At 44.9% G+C, this 17,265-nt stretch overlaps 2 pseudogenes; both read left to right on the top strand.

Moving 5' to 3' along the window:
- Positions 1–2,135: 2,135 nt before the first annotated feature.
- LOC136660286 (arylacetamide deacetylase-like 3) lies at positions 2,136–9,669 on the top strand (annotated as a pseudogene).
- A 766-nt stretch (positions 9,670–10,435) lies between these two features.
- LOC136660285 (arylacetamide deacetylase-like 3) lies at positions 10,436–15,003 on the top strand (annotated as a pseudogene).
- Positions 15,004–17,265: the final 2,262 nt, after the last annotated feature.

The following is a 17,265-nucleotide window of genomic DNA, read 5'->3' as shown; positions in this document are numbered from 1 at the left end:
GTGTGCAGGGTTTATCTTTCTACTGTTGCCTCTATACTTGCTGGAGAGACTTTGCTGAGGCAGGACTCCGTTTGCCTCTGATGCCACAAGGGATGTCTCCAGTGTGATCTCCTGAGCAAATGGGATGGCACTTAATAATAATAATAATAATAATAATAATAATAATAATAATAATAATAATAATAATAAAACTTTATTTATATCCCGCCCTTCTCCCTAAAGGGACCCAGGGCAGCTAACAACATGTAAAAAACAAATTTAAAAACATAAATTAGGACAAATAGCAGATAAAAACATTAAAAACACATTAACAGAGACCATAAAAACAGTAGTCAGATTAAAAAACAGAATAAAAAGAGCACAAAAGAGCAAGTCACAGAGGAATCAGGCCTGTAAAAACTACAAAATGTGTAAAAAATGTTAAGAAGGCCAAAAAATCAGAAGGCTTGTGTAAACAGCAGTGTCTTCAGGCCTCGCCGGAAACTCTCAAGAGAGGGAGCCATTCTCAAGTCAAGGGGAAGGGAGTTCCATAATGTTGGTGCCACTACCGAGAAGGCCCTATTTCTTGCAGCCGCCACCTGGACCTCCTTGGGTGGCGGCACTTGTAAAAAGGCCTTCTCTGATGACCTGAGAGGGCGAGCCGGATTGTACGGGAGTAGGCGGTCTCTAAGATATCCTGGCCCAGAGCAGTATAGGGCTTTAAAGGTCAAAACCAGCACCTTGAATTGGGCCCGGAAACGAATGGGCAGCCAATGTAGCCCCTGGAGAAGCGGACTGACAGAGTCAAACCGCCTAGCTCCAGTGACCACACGGGCTGCCGCATTCTGCACTAATTGCAGTTTCTGAACTGTCTTCAGGGGCAGCCCCACATAGAGCGCGTTACAATAATCTAACCTCAATGTCACCGTGGCATGGATCACCGTGGCCAGGTCTGCACAATCCAAGTACGGCTGCAGCTGGCGCACCTGCCGAAGCTGAGCGAAGGCCCCCCTAGCCACAGCCGCCACCTGGGAATCCAGGAGCAGCTGCGAGTCCAGGAGGACCCCCAAGCTGCGAACCTGCTCCTTCAGAGGGAGTGCAACCCCATTCAGAGCAAGCCCATAATCCAGCAACTGCATTGAGGATTTCCGAACTAGGAGAGCCTCTGTCTTAGCCGGATTTAATTTCAGCTTGTTAGCCCCCATCCAGATCCTCACTGCTTCCAGACAGCGCTCCAGGCCCTCAACTGCCATCCTGGAGTCTGGAGGAAAGGAGAGATAGAGCTGGGTGTCATCAGCATATTGATGGCACCTCACTCCAAACCCCCAGATGACCTCTCCCAGTGGTTTCATGTAGATATTAAATAGCATGGGGGACAGAATTGAACCCTGCAGCACCCTGCACCTCAAAGGCCAGGGTGTCGAACAGGCTAAAGTTGCTGATGGTTCTGTCCTGGTATATCTTCACCTGCATTTCTTCCCTGATGTTTCCATGGACCGTTTATTATGCCATCACCAGGACAGACTTGCCTCCTGGATTCAAGCAACGTGTAATACTACAAGCTATGGATATAGTGCGTGATTGCGCATTTGGTTTGGTAAGCTTACTTGCACTTTATATATATCCTTGTTCTGTTAAGTTGCTCACAGGAGATGCAGGGCACACCGTATTCTCACAAATTGACCTGCAGTGGCTAGGAGAGAGGAACACGAAGTAGTCTTGTAAGTGCCTAAATGAGGGTTGTGGCTGATCTGCATCATGAAGAGAAACACCATCATGTGGGAAACGAAATGTGAGTGTAGAGGCTGTCTTTGCCAGGGTGTTTGCTTTGCCCATGGAATGCTCTAGTTTCAATCCAAGGCAGCATCTCCAGGTTGGTCTGGGAAGGAGCCTGAAGCCCAGGACAGCTGCTGCCAGTCAGTGCTTGACAGTACTGAGCTAGATGGATCAAGGGTCCATGGGGTCTGTCTAGTGAAAGCTGAGTAGCCCTGCCAAGCAGTGAAGCTCCAGGAGCTTCCAGACTAAATGACCTCACAATAAGTGATATGATGGTTAGGAAGGAAGAACAGCCTTTTCCCCTTTAAGGGAACAGGGTTTTTTTTAATGGGGATGTCAGGGGACAGTCCACCTGAGAGCTCCTGACTTATCTGCGGGGGATGAGGGGCAGCATCCAACCCCGAGCTGTCATACAAGAGCCTGTGCTGCTACTGCCATCCCTAGAGGGCCACCTGGAGGAGGTGAGTGCTTGCCAAGGCAGGGCCTCCAACCGCAGCCCCAGCAGGGAGGGTGAACAAGGCATAGCCTCCCAGATTGCCCCCCCCCCCCGCAGCCAACCAAGACACCCCTTTAACCAGGGCAAGTAGTGGGAGGAGCAGCCGCTGTTCACGTCCCCCGCCTGCTGCCAGGACCCCAGGAAACCTTGGGGCTTCCCAGGATGCCTGTGGCAAGGACCTTGCCAGCTGGAGATGCCCACAGCAGGCCCCGCTCTCTGGGTGAGGATGCCCTGTGTTTGAGGACGCAATGAGGATGCATTGTGTGCCCTGGCAATGGGGCGGGCACCCTCTCTACCAGGGCAGGCAAGTCAGAGGAGCCGAAGCACCCCCGACCTGACAGGCAACTGCCTGCTATCCCATTAGACACCAGGGAATATGCAGGGGGAAAGGAGGCTGGGGTCACTTTAAGGATGTCTGGCAGGAAGGGGGAGAAGTCGGGTGGAGCTGATAAGCTCCATAAAGCTGGGGTTGGCCAGTGATGATGAGGAGTCTGAGGACAGGTGAGGCAGGCAGAGGTTACCTGCCTGGGAACCACTGGCTTGCCTCGAGACCCAGGCAGGGGATCAGGGTGCATTCAACACCCCCCCCCCCGGAATAGACTGAGGCCTCGCTGAGCTTCCCCTACAGACTCCAGACCCACTGAAGGTTAGGAGCAAGCCATACCTGTGGGACCATCCACCAGCTCAGCAAAGTTGAGCAGTGCCCTGGACCAGAGGCCCAACAGGGGAAAAGGGGCGGCTGTGTTCCATTCTTTCAGGCCTGGGTAGATTATAAGAATGGTCTTTGGAGAGTCACTCTTTGTCCTCTGCCTGCTGTGGTTAACTCTCTGTTCTTTGAAAAGAATTCTGGACTAAGAGGAATTCAGGTCAGGATTAAATAGGTTTTAAATTATGGTTGAAATCTTTTCCTGTTAAACGGACTTTGTCCCCTTCTGTTCTCAAGTGGCCTTTTTAGAGCTGGGCAGTCCGTGCGCCTCCCTGGCCCTCTGAAAGACTTCTGAAAACAGGAAGTAGCAATTTTCAGCCTTTCCAAGGGTCAGGAAGGCTGTGTGCTACTTTCCCAACCCTCTAAAAGCCTTCTGAGTCCTCAGGAAGGCTGAAAACCACTATTATTGGAGGCATCAAAAGGCAAAGTGCGTTTAACAGGAAAAGATTTCAACCATAATTTAAAACCTTTTTAATCCTGACCTGAATTCCTCTTAGTCCAGAATACTTGGAGGATTGGGGACAAGGCACATAGCCTCCATGGCTCTCCAGAGGGCTCTGAATGGGGGTGGGGTGCAGGGTGGGGCAGGTGAGGAAGGTGACACCAGCACCAGAAACATGGCACTCTGGGGCATTTGCCCCCCCCCCTCCGCACTCTGCTGGGATTTTAAACTGTTTGCTCTGTGCTTATTATGCATTTATTTTATATTTTATTGCTGGCTGCATTTGAGCCACCGGATAATTGTGCTTGTTATAAAAGTATTTTACTATGTTCTGAGTATTTCTATATGCATAGCTTTTATTATTTATAATGTGAGAGCAAAGGGGTGAGAGCTAAAGATGCACCCAGGCTACATGGGAGAACATTCCCCCCCCCCCCAAATATTTATCACTTAAAGCCAATGAAGCAGAATTCTCTGGCAAATAATTTTAATACAAAAAAAATAACATGGATGCTAATGTCTCTTGATTTGCTTTCTCTACGTTGCTTTGAAATTAGGGGAAGTTTCTCGAAAAACTTGGCATCTGCCACAAGCTTGCATTAGTGCGGTTGACATTCAATGGGATACCACCATTACAGGACTCCAAGCTGCTCATCACGGATCTGATTTTTGACGACGTCCCAGTGAGGGTGTACTGGCCCAAAACACCAGTTGCTGGCCAAAAGAGAGGAATGCTCTACCTTCATGGTGGAGCTGGCCTGGTTGGGAGCATCCGTAAGTTCCTTTGAGGGAACCTACTTTGGGGGGGCGGGGGATTTCATGGCTATTTAAAAAAAAAATGACAGTCCATCATAATAGCATTTTGCAAAATATGTACCTATTAATCTGCTCAAAGGGAAATTGTTGAATTTGTGCATCTTCCAAATGTGGTTTAGCTACATGATTTCAGTGCGATTCTGTTCACAGATAATTGTAGGAAAGTCATTTGAAGTGGTGCACAATGTTCAACACAACCCAGAATGAAGACATAAGAGATTTGTGAATCTAGGAAGGAATGACAGCCTTATGGGATCTGCAACAAGATAAATAAGTTTTAGGGCTCAGTCTTACTCCCACTAGCCCATAATATGCAGTGGTGCTGACAGACCCTGCGCTCTCCCTGCTTTGGGGAGAGGACCAGACGGCTAAGGAAGGTAAGTAAAAATATTACCTCCTCTTAAGCCACCCGGTCCACAATGATTCTCCATAGAACTATGCCAACTCTTTAGCTGGTGTAAGCCCGAGAGGACTCAGGGCAGGTTGGGATGGGAAGAGGGGGATAGGTGCTTGGTGTGCCTGGCTGCAACCAAGATTTCCCCCTCCCTTCCCTGAAATACCCCCATCCTAAGTCTCTCCCCAGCCTGTTCCTCTCCTGAAGCACCCCTGCTGCCAACCTTTCTGCTCCAGTGGGGGAAGGGGGAAATTCTGTGAGCCAGTGTGGTGCCTGCACTAGGCCTCTGGCCATTCTCATTGTCACGACCTGCACACAGAATGAGGGAGTGAATTTTGCACCATTGTTTCAGGATCATGAGATCAGCCAACAAAACCGATAGGTAGGTCATTTTGGACAGACATAAAGAGAGAATTCTTCACTCACTGTGTAATTTATTTGGGAAACCCATTGGTACAAGATGTGCTGGTGGCCTGTAGCTTGGATTGCTTTGAGGGGTGATGAGAAGTGCGTGGAGGACCAGTCACTGCCCAGTGTCTTGATGGCTTGCTCAGAAAAACACAAATGGAAATACAGGTGATGTTACTGATGTTCCAACCAGTGATGGCCCACATATGTGACAGCTGCCACTGGTCCTTGTCCCCCTCCCCAAGCCTCCAAAACCAAGGGGACCTGTGCTGCCATTGCCTCCAGAGGCTTTTTTTAGCCCTGCAGGGCTTCCCCGGGCCTCCTAATGTCTAATAAAGAAAAAGTCACTTTTGTTTCCTAATAGGAAAGTCACATTTTCTTGGTTGTTTCAGCCATTCTGAGCCTCCCAGCGGCAGCTCACAGACATGTGCTGCCTTTGCGGGGCTCCGAAAAGCCTCCAGAGGCAAGGCACAGCTCCCCTCAGCTTCGAAGGTTTCGTTTAACACCAAGCCTCTCTTGACAACAGGGGTGCCAGACCACATCCCTGTCATTAAGCGATGCACAACTGTGTATGTTTGGTTTATTTTAAGGATTAAATAAGGTTAGGGTAAAAAGGGCAGGCATATTGGACAGTGATAGAACATAAAATAATGAAACCAGCTTCCTAAGAACTTACAGATCCTAACCCTCTCCCAGTTAGGTATCTCAAAGCTTACTCTACACCAGGTCTGCATCCTATCTCACTCACAGCATCTGACCAGGCAGGCATTCATGGCAGAATGGTAAAGCAGTCATACCCCCTTCCAACTTTATACCCAACTCTCAGCTCACAACGAATAGAAAGTCAGAACCTTCTGAAACTTCCAGAAGGCTTTATAACCTGGAAAACTACTTACTCCTGCCCCCTCCCAACCAGAAGACATAGTTGTATCCCATGGCCAGTCAAGGTGTCCTTGGCTATTTAAAACAAGCTGTGCAGAACTAGGCTCTTTGCTGCCCAGATCTTTGAATGGCTGCTCCCAGACCAAACAAACAATTCCTTTTTTCAGCATGTGATTGAGCTGCTTTCCCAAAATGGAAACAGCTAGGTCCAGGATGACAACAGGCTGAAGCCTTATAATACTCAACCAGATTTTCACCTTCTTGGGATACCCTTGTTGCAAGGTCAAAAGCAAGGTCAAAATCAAACTCAGTAGGCAAGAGTGGTGATTGTCTGCAAGCTTTATTTCATTGCCAGCAAGGGGCTTCTCAGGGACTCCTGTCCAAAGTGAAGAGAGCAATGAGAGCCATGTGGGAGCTCTCAGAGAAAGCAATTTTTCAGTGTGAGCCTCTCACTTATATTTGATTCTGACTCCTTTTTTGAGGAGTCTTAAACTTCTCATTGGCTGGTGTGTGACATCAGAGATGGAGGGCTTTCTCAGGGTTGGCCACAGATAACTTTACAAGCATTTGATTGGTTGGTTTCAAGTTACAGACTCCAAAAAAGGCAAATACATACATTGAGACATATAGAATTTAAAGATTTCAAAAACCACTAGATGGCACTGTTTACTCATTTACTGGTCTTTGGTATGTCTCTGTTCTTATCTTTTACTACTCTTTACTGGTTTGACCTTGGTAGAGCTACCAGTGTTATCTTTCCAAATTCCTTTCTGTCTGATCAAACACTGTGGGCTTTCTGCCAACCTCTGTTTAAACTAAGCTCTTTGGTCTGTCTTCTATTTCATGTGTGATTCTCTATATGTGACGTGTTACTGAGATTTATAGTGGTATAAACATATATTTAATACAAGACAAACTAACCTCTTATTGTAAAAAGGATTTTAAGAGACTTTTCTCATTTATTTTAACTAAATCTAGCTCCTTCTGTCAGCTTTTAGTTCAGACAGAGGCTCTAATGATGTTTGGCTTAATTAGGGGACTTTTTCAGGAATGTTACTGCTTATCTTTTCCTGTTTAGCTGGTTTCTGCAGGTGTCTGTATCTTAGAAAACTCTATTTTTAATTAGCAACAGATAAACTGTCCTTGCCAAGGCCTTTCTATCTAATGTTGCTAGTTTTCCTCATTAAAATGTTTCTAAGCTGTGTATAACCTTTGGTTTTCTCGCTTCTTGGTGCCAAGAGATATAACTTTTCCCAATTAATTGTTGCAGGTGCATCCTGCTTCCTGGCTACTCCTTATTTGTTCTCTCGTATGTTGTATCTAAATCTGTCACATTGAGTTGTAACTCAATAGTTCCAAATAAAAGTATCAGGCAGGACCTTGAGTCTACAGAGGAGATATAGAGTTAGGAATGCTCTTGCTTAAGGTAAGAGTCTTATCTGTGAGGAGTAACTTTATACCACATTTCAGAGTCTCCTTGTTAGACTCTTTTTAATTAACTTTTGCAAGACATCTGCCTCTCAAGGTTACATTTTCAGACTTGTGACTTTAAGCCTTTTTAATAGTTTTTTCACCTTTCTGTGTATTTTTATGCTATTATTAACTTTCAAACAATAAAACTTATTCCTAACTATTACATCCTTATATATGTGTGTTAGTTACACTCTATAACTATTAACTATTGAAGAATATTTGGCATGCATGCTAACTTAGTAATTTATTTGACACTTCTGTGATGCTCTGGTGTAAATAACTCTCTCAGTATTCATAAAATTGTCCTTCTGAAAATACAATGTTTTAAAATGGCAAAACTGTTTTTGTTTTCCTTTTTTGATTTAAAAGGGAACTAATAGAATAATAGGTTTAAAAAGCCAAAAATGTTCTTTTTCCATGTGTTTTCATCTGCCCACTTGTTTTGACATTCAAGCTTGGGAGTGTATTTCACTCCCTTTTTCATGAAGCGTTCATCTTATCTGATGCTTTGGCAGTTTGCCAAGAGACATTCCTTGAGACTAATTAGCAGCCAGCTTGCATTTTGCAGACAGAGACCAAAAAAATGTTTGGGTTTTTTTTGGTTCTCAACATATAAGCATGCTAAACAAATAAACACTTTTCCTTATTTCCTAAACATATAAACCAATAATTTGTTTTAAACTAATTTAGCTATAAACACCCATAACATAGCATAAACATTATTAACATAAGTAAATATTTGCATAAATGATTAGTTTTAGCGTGCTTTCATGGCCTTGTCTCACCCTGCCCTTCCAGGAGATGTGGCCAGGGATTGAGTCCAGAATCTTCTGCATGCAGGGCATGTTCTCTGTGACTGAACTGCAAGCCTTCCTTCTAATTTCCTTTTCTTTCATTAACCTGCTTTTATTCCTCTTAATGATTCGAACAAAATAATAGAATCATATCTACTCCCAGTGCCTTCCCAACCTCATGATTTCTACATGAAAAAGTCCCCTGAGGCTTTTATCGCTTCGTCGATGTTCATAGAACTTGTCCAATAATCTCCCTTGGAAAAACATGTTTTTCAGGAGGATATGAACGAATCTGGAGGATATGAACAGAATCAGAAAGAAGTGATTCTGTGGTTGTAAGTGTTGGGTAAGTGACTTTGTATTTCTTTGTGTTAGAAAAGAGTACATGGTTCTGGAGTTGAGGATTGGCTTATAAGTAAGCTTGGAATGTCTGCCTGTCTGAATAGAACAGCCTCTCTCCCTGGTGCAGAGTCAGTGTGTGTGAGGCCAGAAAGGGGCAGCTTTAGGTTGACCAACTTACCACTGCAGGAATTACTTCTCTAGGAACTAAGCAGATCTAAAGGAGACCACAACAATTTTTGCTTCATCCCAAGCCTTAGGTACAACCTCTGTTCTGTTGATTGTGTTCACGGGGGGGGGGGGGGGGGAGGGTAACCAATCTCATCAAAATCTCATCAAAAGGAGTATCAAAATGATAAATGTGGCAATCATTTTTGCCATTGCTTTAGGTATCGTTTAGCTCCTGAGCATCCGCATCCAATCAAGCTAAGAGACTGTCTCACGGCTGCCATACACTTTCTGAAGCACACCAAGGATTACAGAGTTGACCCCAATTGCATTATTATTGGTGGGGACAGTAGTGGTGGCACATATTCTACAGCGGTTGCCCAAGAACTGGTGTCCCGAGCGGATCTCCCAAGGCTCCGAGCACAGATCTTGATATACCCATTTCTCCAGGCACTAGATATCAATTTGCCTTCCTACCAGCAGTACCACTCAAGCCCTATTTTATCCAAAAAATTGCTTGTGATTTTTTATTTCATGAATCTTGCTCTGAAACCTAGAGGTGTGAATGCAATTATGAAGAATACCCATGTTCCTGAGGCCATGAAGGTGAAGTACAGCAAGTGGATTAATGCCGACCTCATTCCGGCCGAGTTCAAGGTCAAGGCCTCTGAGTCCCCAGTGCTTGCCTCGTTTTCAGAAGTACTGTATGAAGTGTGCAAGGCAGCACTTGAGACCAAGTTTTCCCCACTTCTAGCTGATGATGAGGTTATCCAGCAACTGCCTGAGACTTTCCTTTTGACCTGTGAATATGACATTCTCAGGGATGATGGACTTTTGTACAAGAAACGCTTGGAGGACAACGGTGTGCCGGTGACCTGGTATCATGCTCGGGATGGTGTGCATGGAGTGTTACTACTACTTAATTATCCATTTCTGGAATTTCAAAGCTTAGAGGACTGTTTGAAACAAGTATTGCATTTTTTAGAAGGTCTCTAACAATAATCAATTTTCATTCAAAGTGGTAGCTTCCTATTGCTGCATAAGAACAGTCATTTGCTTTCAGTAACCAGAATTGTTTGACAAGGAATGGCTGTAAGTCCTACACAACATCCCTGAGTCTGATTAAAATTTGTTCTCAGAGTATGCTGTGCCTCTGCTGATTTTTCACTTTGCTCTAAGCTGCAGTTTCATTCATGTTCCTTTACCCTAGAAATCACACACCTATTTGTGGTCCCTATGGAGACTTTCCCACACTCACAAGGAATATGATATATACCAGCTGTCGAAAGTGGTGGCCTTTTATCCTTCACAGACCGCAGTGCCTATCTTTTTGGTAGGTCTATAGATGGGTCTGAGGCTACCTTTCTCCAATATCCTCCGAGTCTTAACCATGATGTTCCAGATGCAAGGCAAAAATACTTTTTGTTCAGTTGTCATTTTCTTGTGCAGTCACTTTTCATTTGGGTCGCAATGCTCTATTAATTTCTAGTTCTGTGTATCAATTTAAATCAGACTCAGATTCTTTCTCCAGTGCAAAAATACCATACTTGAATCTATAGAGAGGCCATTAAAATTCAAAAACAAATTTGGACAAAAAAGAAGAGACTCTCAGTACAGGTCCAATCTTATTATAAATGGATTCCCTTGCCAACCTACCATTGGGTTCTATGTGGCAAATGCCCCAGGCGCGAGCCTCTAGGACCCTGTGGAAGCCTCTTTGAGACTTCTGACAGGCTTGGAAACTGTGCTACTAGTTTCTTGGATGCGGTTTATAGTGTTGAGGAACCTCAGAGAGGCTTCCCAGACGCGGGTTCAGGTTGTGCGAGGCTCTGTGAGCCTCCGGTGAGTGGGGGGGGGGTGTATTTGCACCTGGGGGGCGGTGACAGCCCACAGGGGAGGCACCATTATGGACCTTTGCCCTGGGCGCGGGGCTGGGGAAGTCCCCAGCTGCATGGATTTTTTTATATACAGATTTGACTCAATACATATGGCCACTATAAATGAGAAGGAATGTGCTGATCCCTGGAGAAAGGAAAAAATGCATCCCTTTAAAATCACAGTTTAAAAAACTGCTTTTCTCGTAGAGAGACAGTCATGCAAGCAATTACAGGTATAACCTAATTATTCATGGGTTTTTCTATCTCAACCCAATGAGAAGTGTCCTTTAATTTAAAGGAAAACAGTCGTTTAATGATAGCCTTGTTAATGCAAGAGGGCAGCCGGCTGACAATTCATCAATCATTCTCTCTCCAGGCACTTAGAGCAGCTTCACTCCAAGGCAAGTGACCTCTCCCTTTCCCCTGAGCATGTGAAAGAAAGATAATCACTTTGCTCTGGGTGAAGGGAGGGGTCACTGGCTGGGAGTGAAGCCTTTCTAAGTGCCTGGAGGGAGACTGACTGATGAATTGTCTGCCTAATGACTCTGTCTTACATCACAAAGGTCAACAAGGCTGTATTTAAATCACCCAGCAAAGGGACATTTTTTTTTTTTTAATGGCTTTGCTTTAATGCAATTTTTGCCATCCATGTTATTTCTGGAAACGGAACCCTCTTGAATAAGGAGACTCTCAGCTCAATCCTTATCTACACTTTCTTGGGAGTAAGACCCATTGACTTTAATGAAACTTATTTCTGAGTAGACATGCATAGGATTGGGCTGCCAACCTGTATAAGTAATGCCTGGCTTCCAGCAGAAAAATATACTAGAATAAATAACTTTGAGGAGAAACCTATTTAGGAAATTGTGGTTAAAATGAACAGGCAAAAAGTGTTAGTACGACTTTAAAAATTCAAGCAGGAGCTGGCAGTTAAGCTGGTACACAGCTTATTTATTTATTTATTTATTTATTTATTTATTTATTTAAATCCCCCTTTCTCCTCAAAGGGCACCCAACCCTTGACAGTAGGATACAAATTTGAAATAACCCCCTGAAAATGATTTCCACAGTTGAAAGCAAAAGGCTGGAACCTAAGTCCTGCACCATGTTTTAAACTGTGACTTAAAAGACGTGAGCAACATTTTGACTTATGTTGCAAATTTAAGCTTTAAATTGTATTTTAAACTCATCCAGCCACAAAAACCTCCCAAACCAACTTTTCAGGGCTTGTTACAAGGTATTCAGTTCACTTTCCTCAACAGTGAGCCCATTGGCTCAAACAAAACTTTATAATGATTGGCTCAGACAAACTCAGACTGACTGTCTATTGGCTCATGAAAGGCACAGGCCACGATCCCCTCAGGCCAATTTACAGCAGTCAACTGAGCCCATGTTCTGCACATATCCCTGTTCAGAGAAAATGGCAGAAAGTTCTTTTGAAGCATTGTAGAATTGCCAGCACAACTCGGAATGAAGATGTAAATATCTGCAGAGCTATGAAAGAACCACAGCTTTCTTCTTACTCATGGGATCTGCAAAAAGATCAATGAGTTTTAAGGCCTAGTCCTACCCCCACCACCCCAGAGTGTGCAATGTCACTGATGGACCCTGCACTGGATGCCGTGGGTGGGAGGGTGCACCACAAGGCCAAGGAAAGTTAAGTAAAAATATTACCTCCCAATAGGCCACCTGGCCTTCAGTGGTTCTCCTTGGACCAATGACGTCACTTTAGCTGGTGTAAGTCTCAGGAGTCTCAGGGGTGATTTGGGACAGGAAGAAGGGGATAGGATATTGGTGGCCCTGGCTGCAACTGAGAGCCTCCCACACCCAATGCTGAAACACCCCTATCTGGACCACTCTCTGCCCTGTTCCTCCCCTAAACTGCCCCCTCTGCCAACCTACCTGCGCCAGAATGTGAGTAACAGCCCAATCCTAACCTGTGCTAGAACAGACAAGAAAACTGGCCTGTGCAGTATCCAGCACAGGGGTGGAGGTGGCTGTGGCACAACTTGGAGTAAGGAACTATTTATCCCCTTACCCTGTGTTGCATGTCAACCACCCCTAAGGGTCTACTTGAATCTGCACCAGCAAAATCACTGACATAAACCTGAGCAGCTCAAAGTAATGCTGGGTTGGCTGGGGGAGGGGTTAGGATCTGGTCTAAGTTGCCCAGGCCGGTCCCACCCTCCTCCCAGGCCCAGTCTGCCCATTGGCCTACCCTCTTCCACCCTCCCCATCCCAAAATGCCCCCATTATGCCTGTCGAGGGCCAAAAAAATAAATAAAAAATAAAATTTAAATAAATACATTAGATATGGAACTTAGATGAATGAATGAATGAATGAATGAATGAATGAATGAATGGGCTCAAATGCCAAGGATTTCTCCAAGCACCAACACAGCCCAGGAGTGTAATCACACACTTAAATAGATCCCCATTTCCCCATCCCACAAGCACAACTCTGGTTGTGCTTGGTCAACTGGGCCAGAGGCTTTCAGGGAATCAGAGGCTGGCCGCAGGCCTGATAGAAGCTCTTCACGGGGCACATCTGGCCCCCGGGCTGGTGTTTGGAGACCCCTGCACTCAGGTATGTGACACCACTACTGGCCAAAATTGTGAAATCTTGGTATTTTTGAATAATACCATCATGAAATATATCATTGGATGTGGAACTCCATGCAGAATACAATCCAACAAACCACACTGAAATATCTGAATTCTCTCAAAAGGTACAGTCAAACAACCAGAAAAGAAAATCACAACTGCCTTCTGTAACAAAAAGTGGATTTCTTTGACTCGGTGACCAATGAGACAGATTGTTCTGAGATCCAACGAAGTGTTATGATGACGTAGCAGGGAACTAATAAAACATTCAGCTCTCATTTCCATGTATCAGTGCTAGTATTCAGTTGTGTGAGTGCCATCAAGGTGGCTGCTGATTTGTTAGGTGACCTGTACTTAAAACCTGTAATTAAAATAGAGTTAATGGATGTTGCACCAACCCTAGTGGTGCCACTGCATTTAGGGTGTATGTATAGTATTGTAATTTATTCTGTATAGTCTGACACGGGAGGAGGTCCATCATGGGGGTGACACAATGAGTAGTACTGGGTGATGCAAACCCTAATGATGCCTCTGTTGGGCCGCATGACATTTGTAGGAAAGAAATATCCCCTGAAGGTTTTGTCTCTTCATTGATGGTCACAGAACTTGTCCAATAATCCCCCTTGGAAAAACTTATTTTTCAGAAGCATATGAACGGATCTGTTGCAGCATTACAAGCAAAAGTGATTCGGTGGTTGTGTGTGTTGGGTAAGTGGCTATGCTTTCATTGTGTTAGAGAAGATTGTGTGGTTCTGCTGTTGAGAATTGGCTTATAAATAAGCTTGGGGTGTTCCAGGCTGCCTGCCCCAAATAGCAACCTCACTCTCTGATGCAGAGTTGGTGTGTGTGCACCTAGAAGGGGTCATCGTAATGCTAACCAACTCACCATTGCAGGACTGAGCTGTCTGGGAGCAGAGCAGATCTAAAAGAGATCAGAGTAATTTTTGCATCACCCCAGAACTTTGGTCAAACCTTCATGTCCATCGTTCCACTCATAGTATTCACTGGGAGTTTTCCAATGTCATCAAAATATTATTGAAATGATTAATTTGGTCCTTTTTGCCATCTCTTTAGGTTTCGGTTAGCTCCTGAGCATCCATATCCAATCCAGATAAGAGACTGTCTCACGGCTGCCATACACTTTCTGAAGCACGCCGAGGATTATGGAGTGGACCCCAATCGCATTATTGTTGGTGGGGACAGTACTGGTGGCACATATTCTACAGTCATTGCCCAAGAACTGTTGTCCCGAGTGGACCTCCCAAGGCTCCTAGCACAGATCCTGATCTACCCGTTCCTCCAAGCATTGATTTTCAATTTGCCTTCCTATCAACAATATCACTCAAGCCCTGTTATTAGTAAAAAGTTGGTTATCCAGTTTGGTTTCAGGATTACTGGTAAGAAGGTTAGCAATATGGAAGCAATGATGAAGAGTGCCCATGTTCCTGAGGCCTTGAGGGTGGAGTACAGCAAATGGATTAGTGCTGACCTCATTCCGGACGAATTCAAGGTCAAGGGCTCTGAGCCCCCAATGTTTGCTCCGTTTTCAGAAGAACTGTATGAAGTGTGCAAGCCAGGATTCGAGGCCAGGTTTTCTCCACTGATAGCCAATGATGAGGTTATCCGGCAACTGTCCTAGACTTTCCTTTTGACCTGCGAATATGACATGCTCAGGGACGACGGACTTTTGTACAAGAAACACTTAGAGGACAACGGCGTGCCCGTGACCTGGTATCATGCTCAGGATGGCTTCCATGGGAACTTTTCCATAGCTTATCATCCATTTTTTGATTTTCAAAGCACAAGGGTCTGTTTCAAATATATAATGCATTTCTTACGAGCTCTCTAACAAAAATAAGTTTTCATCAGAAGTGGTAGTTGCCTATTCCTGATTAGCAACAGTCATTTTTGCTATTTTAGCCTGGATTGTATGGCAATGAATGGCCATATGTCCTTCACATCGACACCGTAATGGAGAAGCTGTTTCGCTGTTGATGTTTATGAACAAGAGTTTGCCAAATTGGTCTTGCTAATTTCATGCTAAAATGTATTGGTATTGGTGCAGGGGAGGAGTGGAAACCCCCAGGAGGAAGTGGGCTAACTAGTTGAAACTGTGCTTTTCTTTTCTGCTAACTCTGATGCTAGCCTTGCAAAAGGAGGAGGTAGTCTAACTGCTTACCATATGACAAACTTCTCCCAGACATGAAAACAATCATTAGGACCTTAACAAGCAGGTCGTAAGGAAAGTATCACCTGGGGAGGTGGAGTGAAAACCACAGAGGAGAAGGACTAACTGAAAGGGTGAAAACCACAGAAGGGGAGCATCTGGAAACTGGTCCAGATGGGCTCTTCTCCCAGCACTTGCTTTCTGCAGGTTTGGTGGTCATAAGGAAGCAGGTGCTAAATAAAGATTGCATTGGCTGGAACCTGTATGGGAAAAAGCACCCTGTCTTTGGCAGACAGAGCCCTGGCTTTTTGCTCTGCTCCATACTGTGCCTGTCTCGCAAGGGAACCTTTTATTCAAAGTTTTAATTTGAAAAGTTTTATTCAACACTTTTATTCAAAGTTCAGACTTGCAACCTCTTATGCTTTGGTCCCAAATCAGGTGGAGCACCTGGCCAATGTTGTACGGTAACATTGGGAGGAGAGCAGAGTAACAGCCATCCATCTGATGTGTCCTGTCCTCACCCAAAAAGAATTCTGAATCTCTTCATTTGGCAATTCCATCTTGTAATATCAGATGGGTCTGGAGGTCCAAATGTCCTGGGGCGTAAGTCACAGCCGGTGAATGTGGACCAGGCAAGCAAAGAGTCAAATGTCACTAGTTTATGAAAAGAATAAAAAAAAAAAACAGAAAAAAGGATGAATCAAAATGGGGAAATGGGGGAGAGGAGTTGAAAAACAGGCTGAATTCAGCTGACTGGGCACAAGAAAACTGTTCGACCAGATTGGATACAATGACTGCTAACATCCCACACAAACTCCCAAGGCCTGGGGCAATTTGTGAAGTTTGCAGACAGGCTTGGCTTGGGGAAAAAGCAAACAGAACAAGATCAAGTCCATGCCTGCATCTGGTTAAGATTACAGTGCCTACTGGTAGCATCTTGCAGTGTCTCAGGAAGCCTGGCCCCTGGGCTTACTGTTCTCTCCATCCCACCCCTTTACCTAGACAGACAGGTTTAGCTGCCCTGTCAGTAGGTGCATGCCAATGTCAGTGGGAGGGTTGTCTTCTCCATTCTTCTTGCTTTCCTTTTCAGATCTCATTTCCTCCAACCTTCTTCTGAAATCAGAAAACAGCAACACCCCGACAAGTTTGGATCTTCTTGTTTCAAAAAGGTATAGGATCAGGTTTAGGATTGTAAGGAAGGCCTCTGGCTGATGCCATCTTAGCCCTAGCTGTGTCCATTTTCTGTATTGCACAAAAGTAGCTCATTAGCATTCTGAGAAAAGAACACGTTATCCATGCTCAACGTGGCCATGCCATGCTCTGAGTAGCAACAAGCTTGGCTCTGCACCAGTTCATTAATTAGACAACGACATCTTGATTACAGATGGGGTGTAGCTGTGTCTTCTGGATGGGAGGCAGCAAGAGTTATGTAGCCCTCTAGAAGCTTCAGCTGGTTCTAACACGAACAGCCCTGCTGGATCAAGCCAGGCCCATCTAGTCCAGCTTCCTGTATCTCACAGCGGCCCACCAAGTGCCCCAGGGAGCATACAAGACAAAAGAGACCCACATCCTGGTGCCATCCCTCGTATTTGGCATTCTAAGGTAACCCACTTCTAAAGTCAGGAGATTGCACAAGTACATCATGGCTTGTAACCTGTATTAGACTTTTCCTCCAGAAATTTGTCCAATCCCCTTTTAAAGGCATCTAGGCCAGATGCCATCACCACATCCTGTGGCAAGGAGTTCCACAGACTAGCTACATGCTGAGTAAACAAATATTTGCCTTTCTCTGTCCTAACTCTCCCAACACTCAATTTTAGCAGATGTTCCCTGGTTCTGGTGTTATGTGGGAGGGAAAAGAACATCCCTCTGTTCACTCTATCCATCCCCTGCATAATTTTGTATGTCCCAATCATATCCCCCCCTCAGGTGCCTTTTTTCCCA

Source organism: Tiliqua scincoides, chromosome 9 (assembly GCF_035046505.1).
Source record: "Tiliqua scincoides isolate rTilSci1 chromosome 9, rTilSci1.hap2, whole genome shotgun sequence".
Classification (NCBI taxonomy): Eukaryota; Metazoa; Chordata; class Lepidosauria; order Squamata; family Scincidae; genus Tiliqua; species Tiliqua scincoides.
The sequence above is the reverse complement of the archived record's forward strand: the minus strand, read 5'-3'. Positions and strand labels throughout refer to the sequence as shown.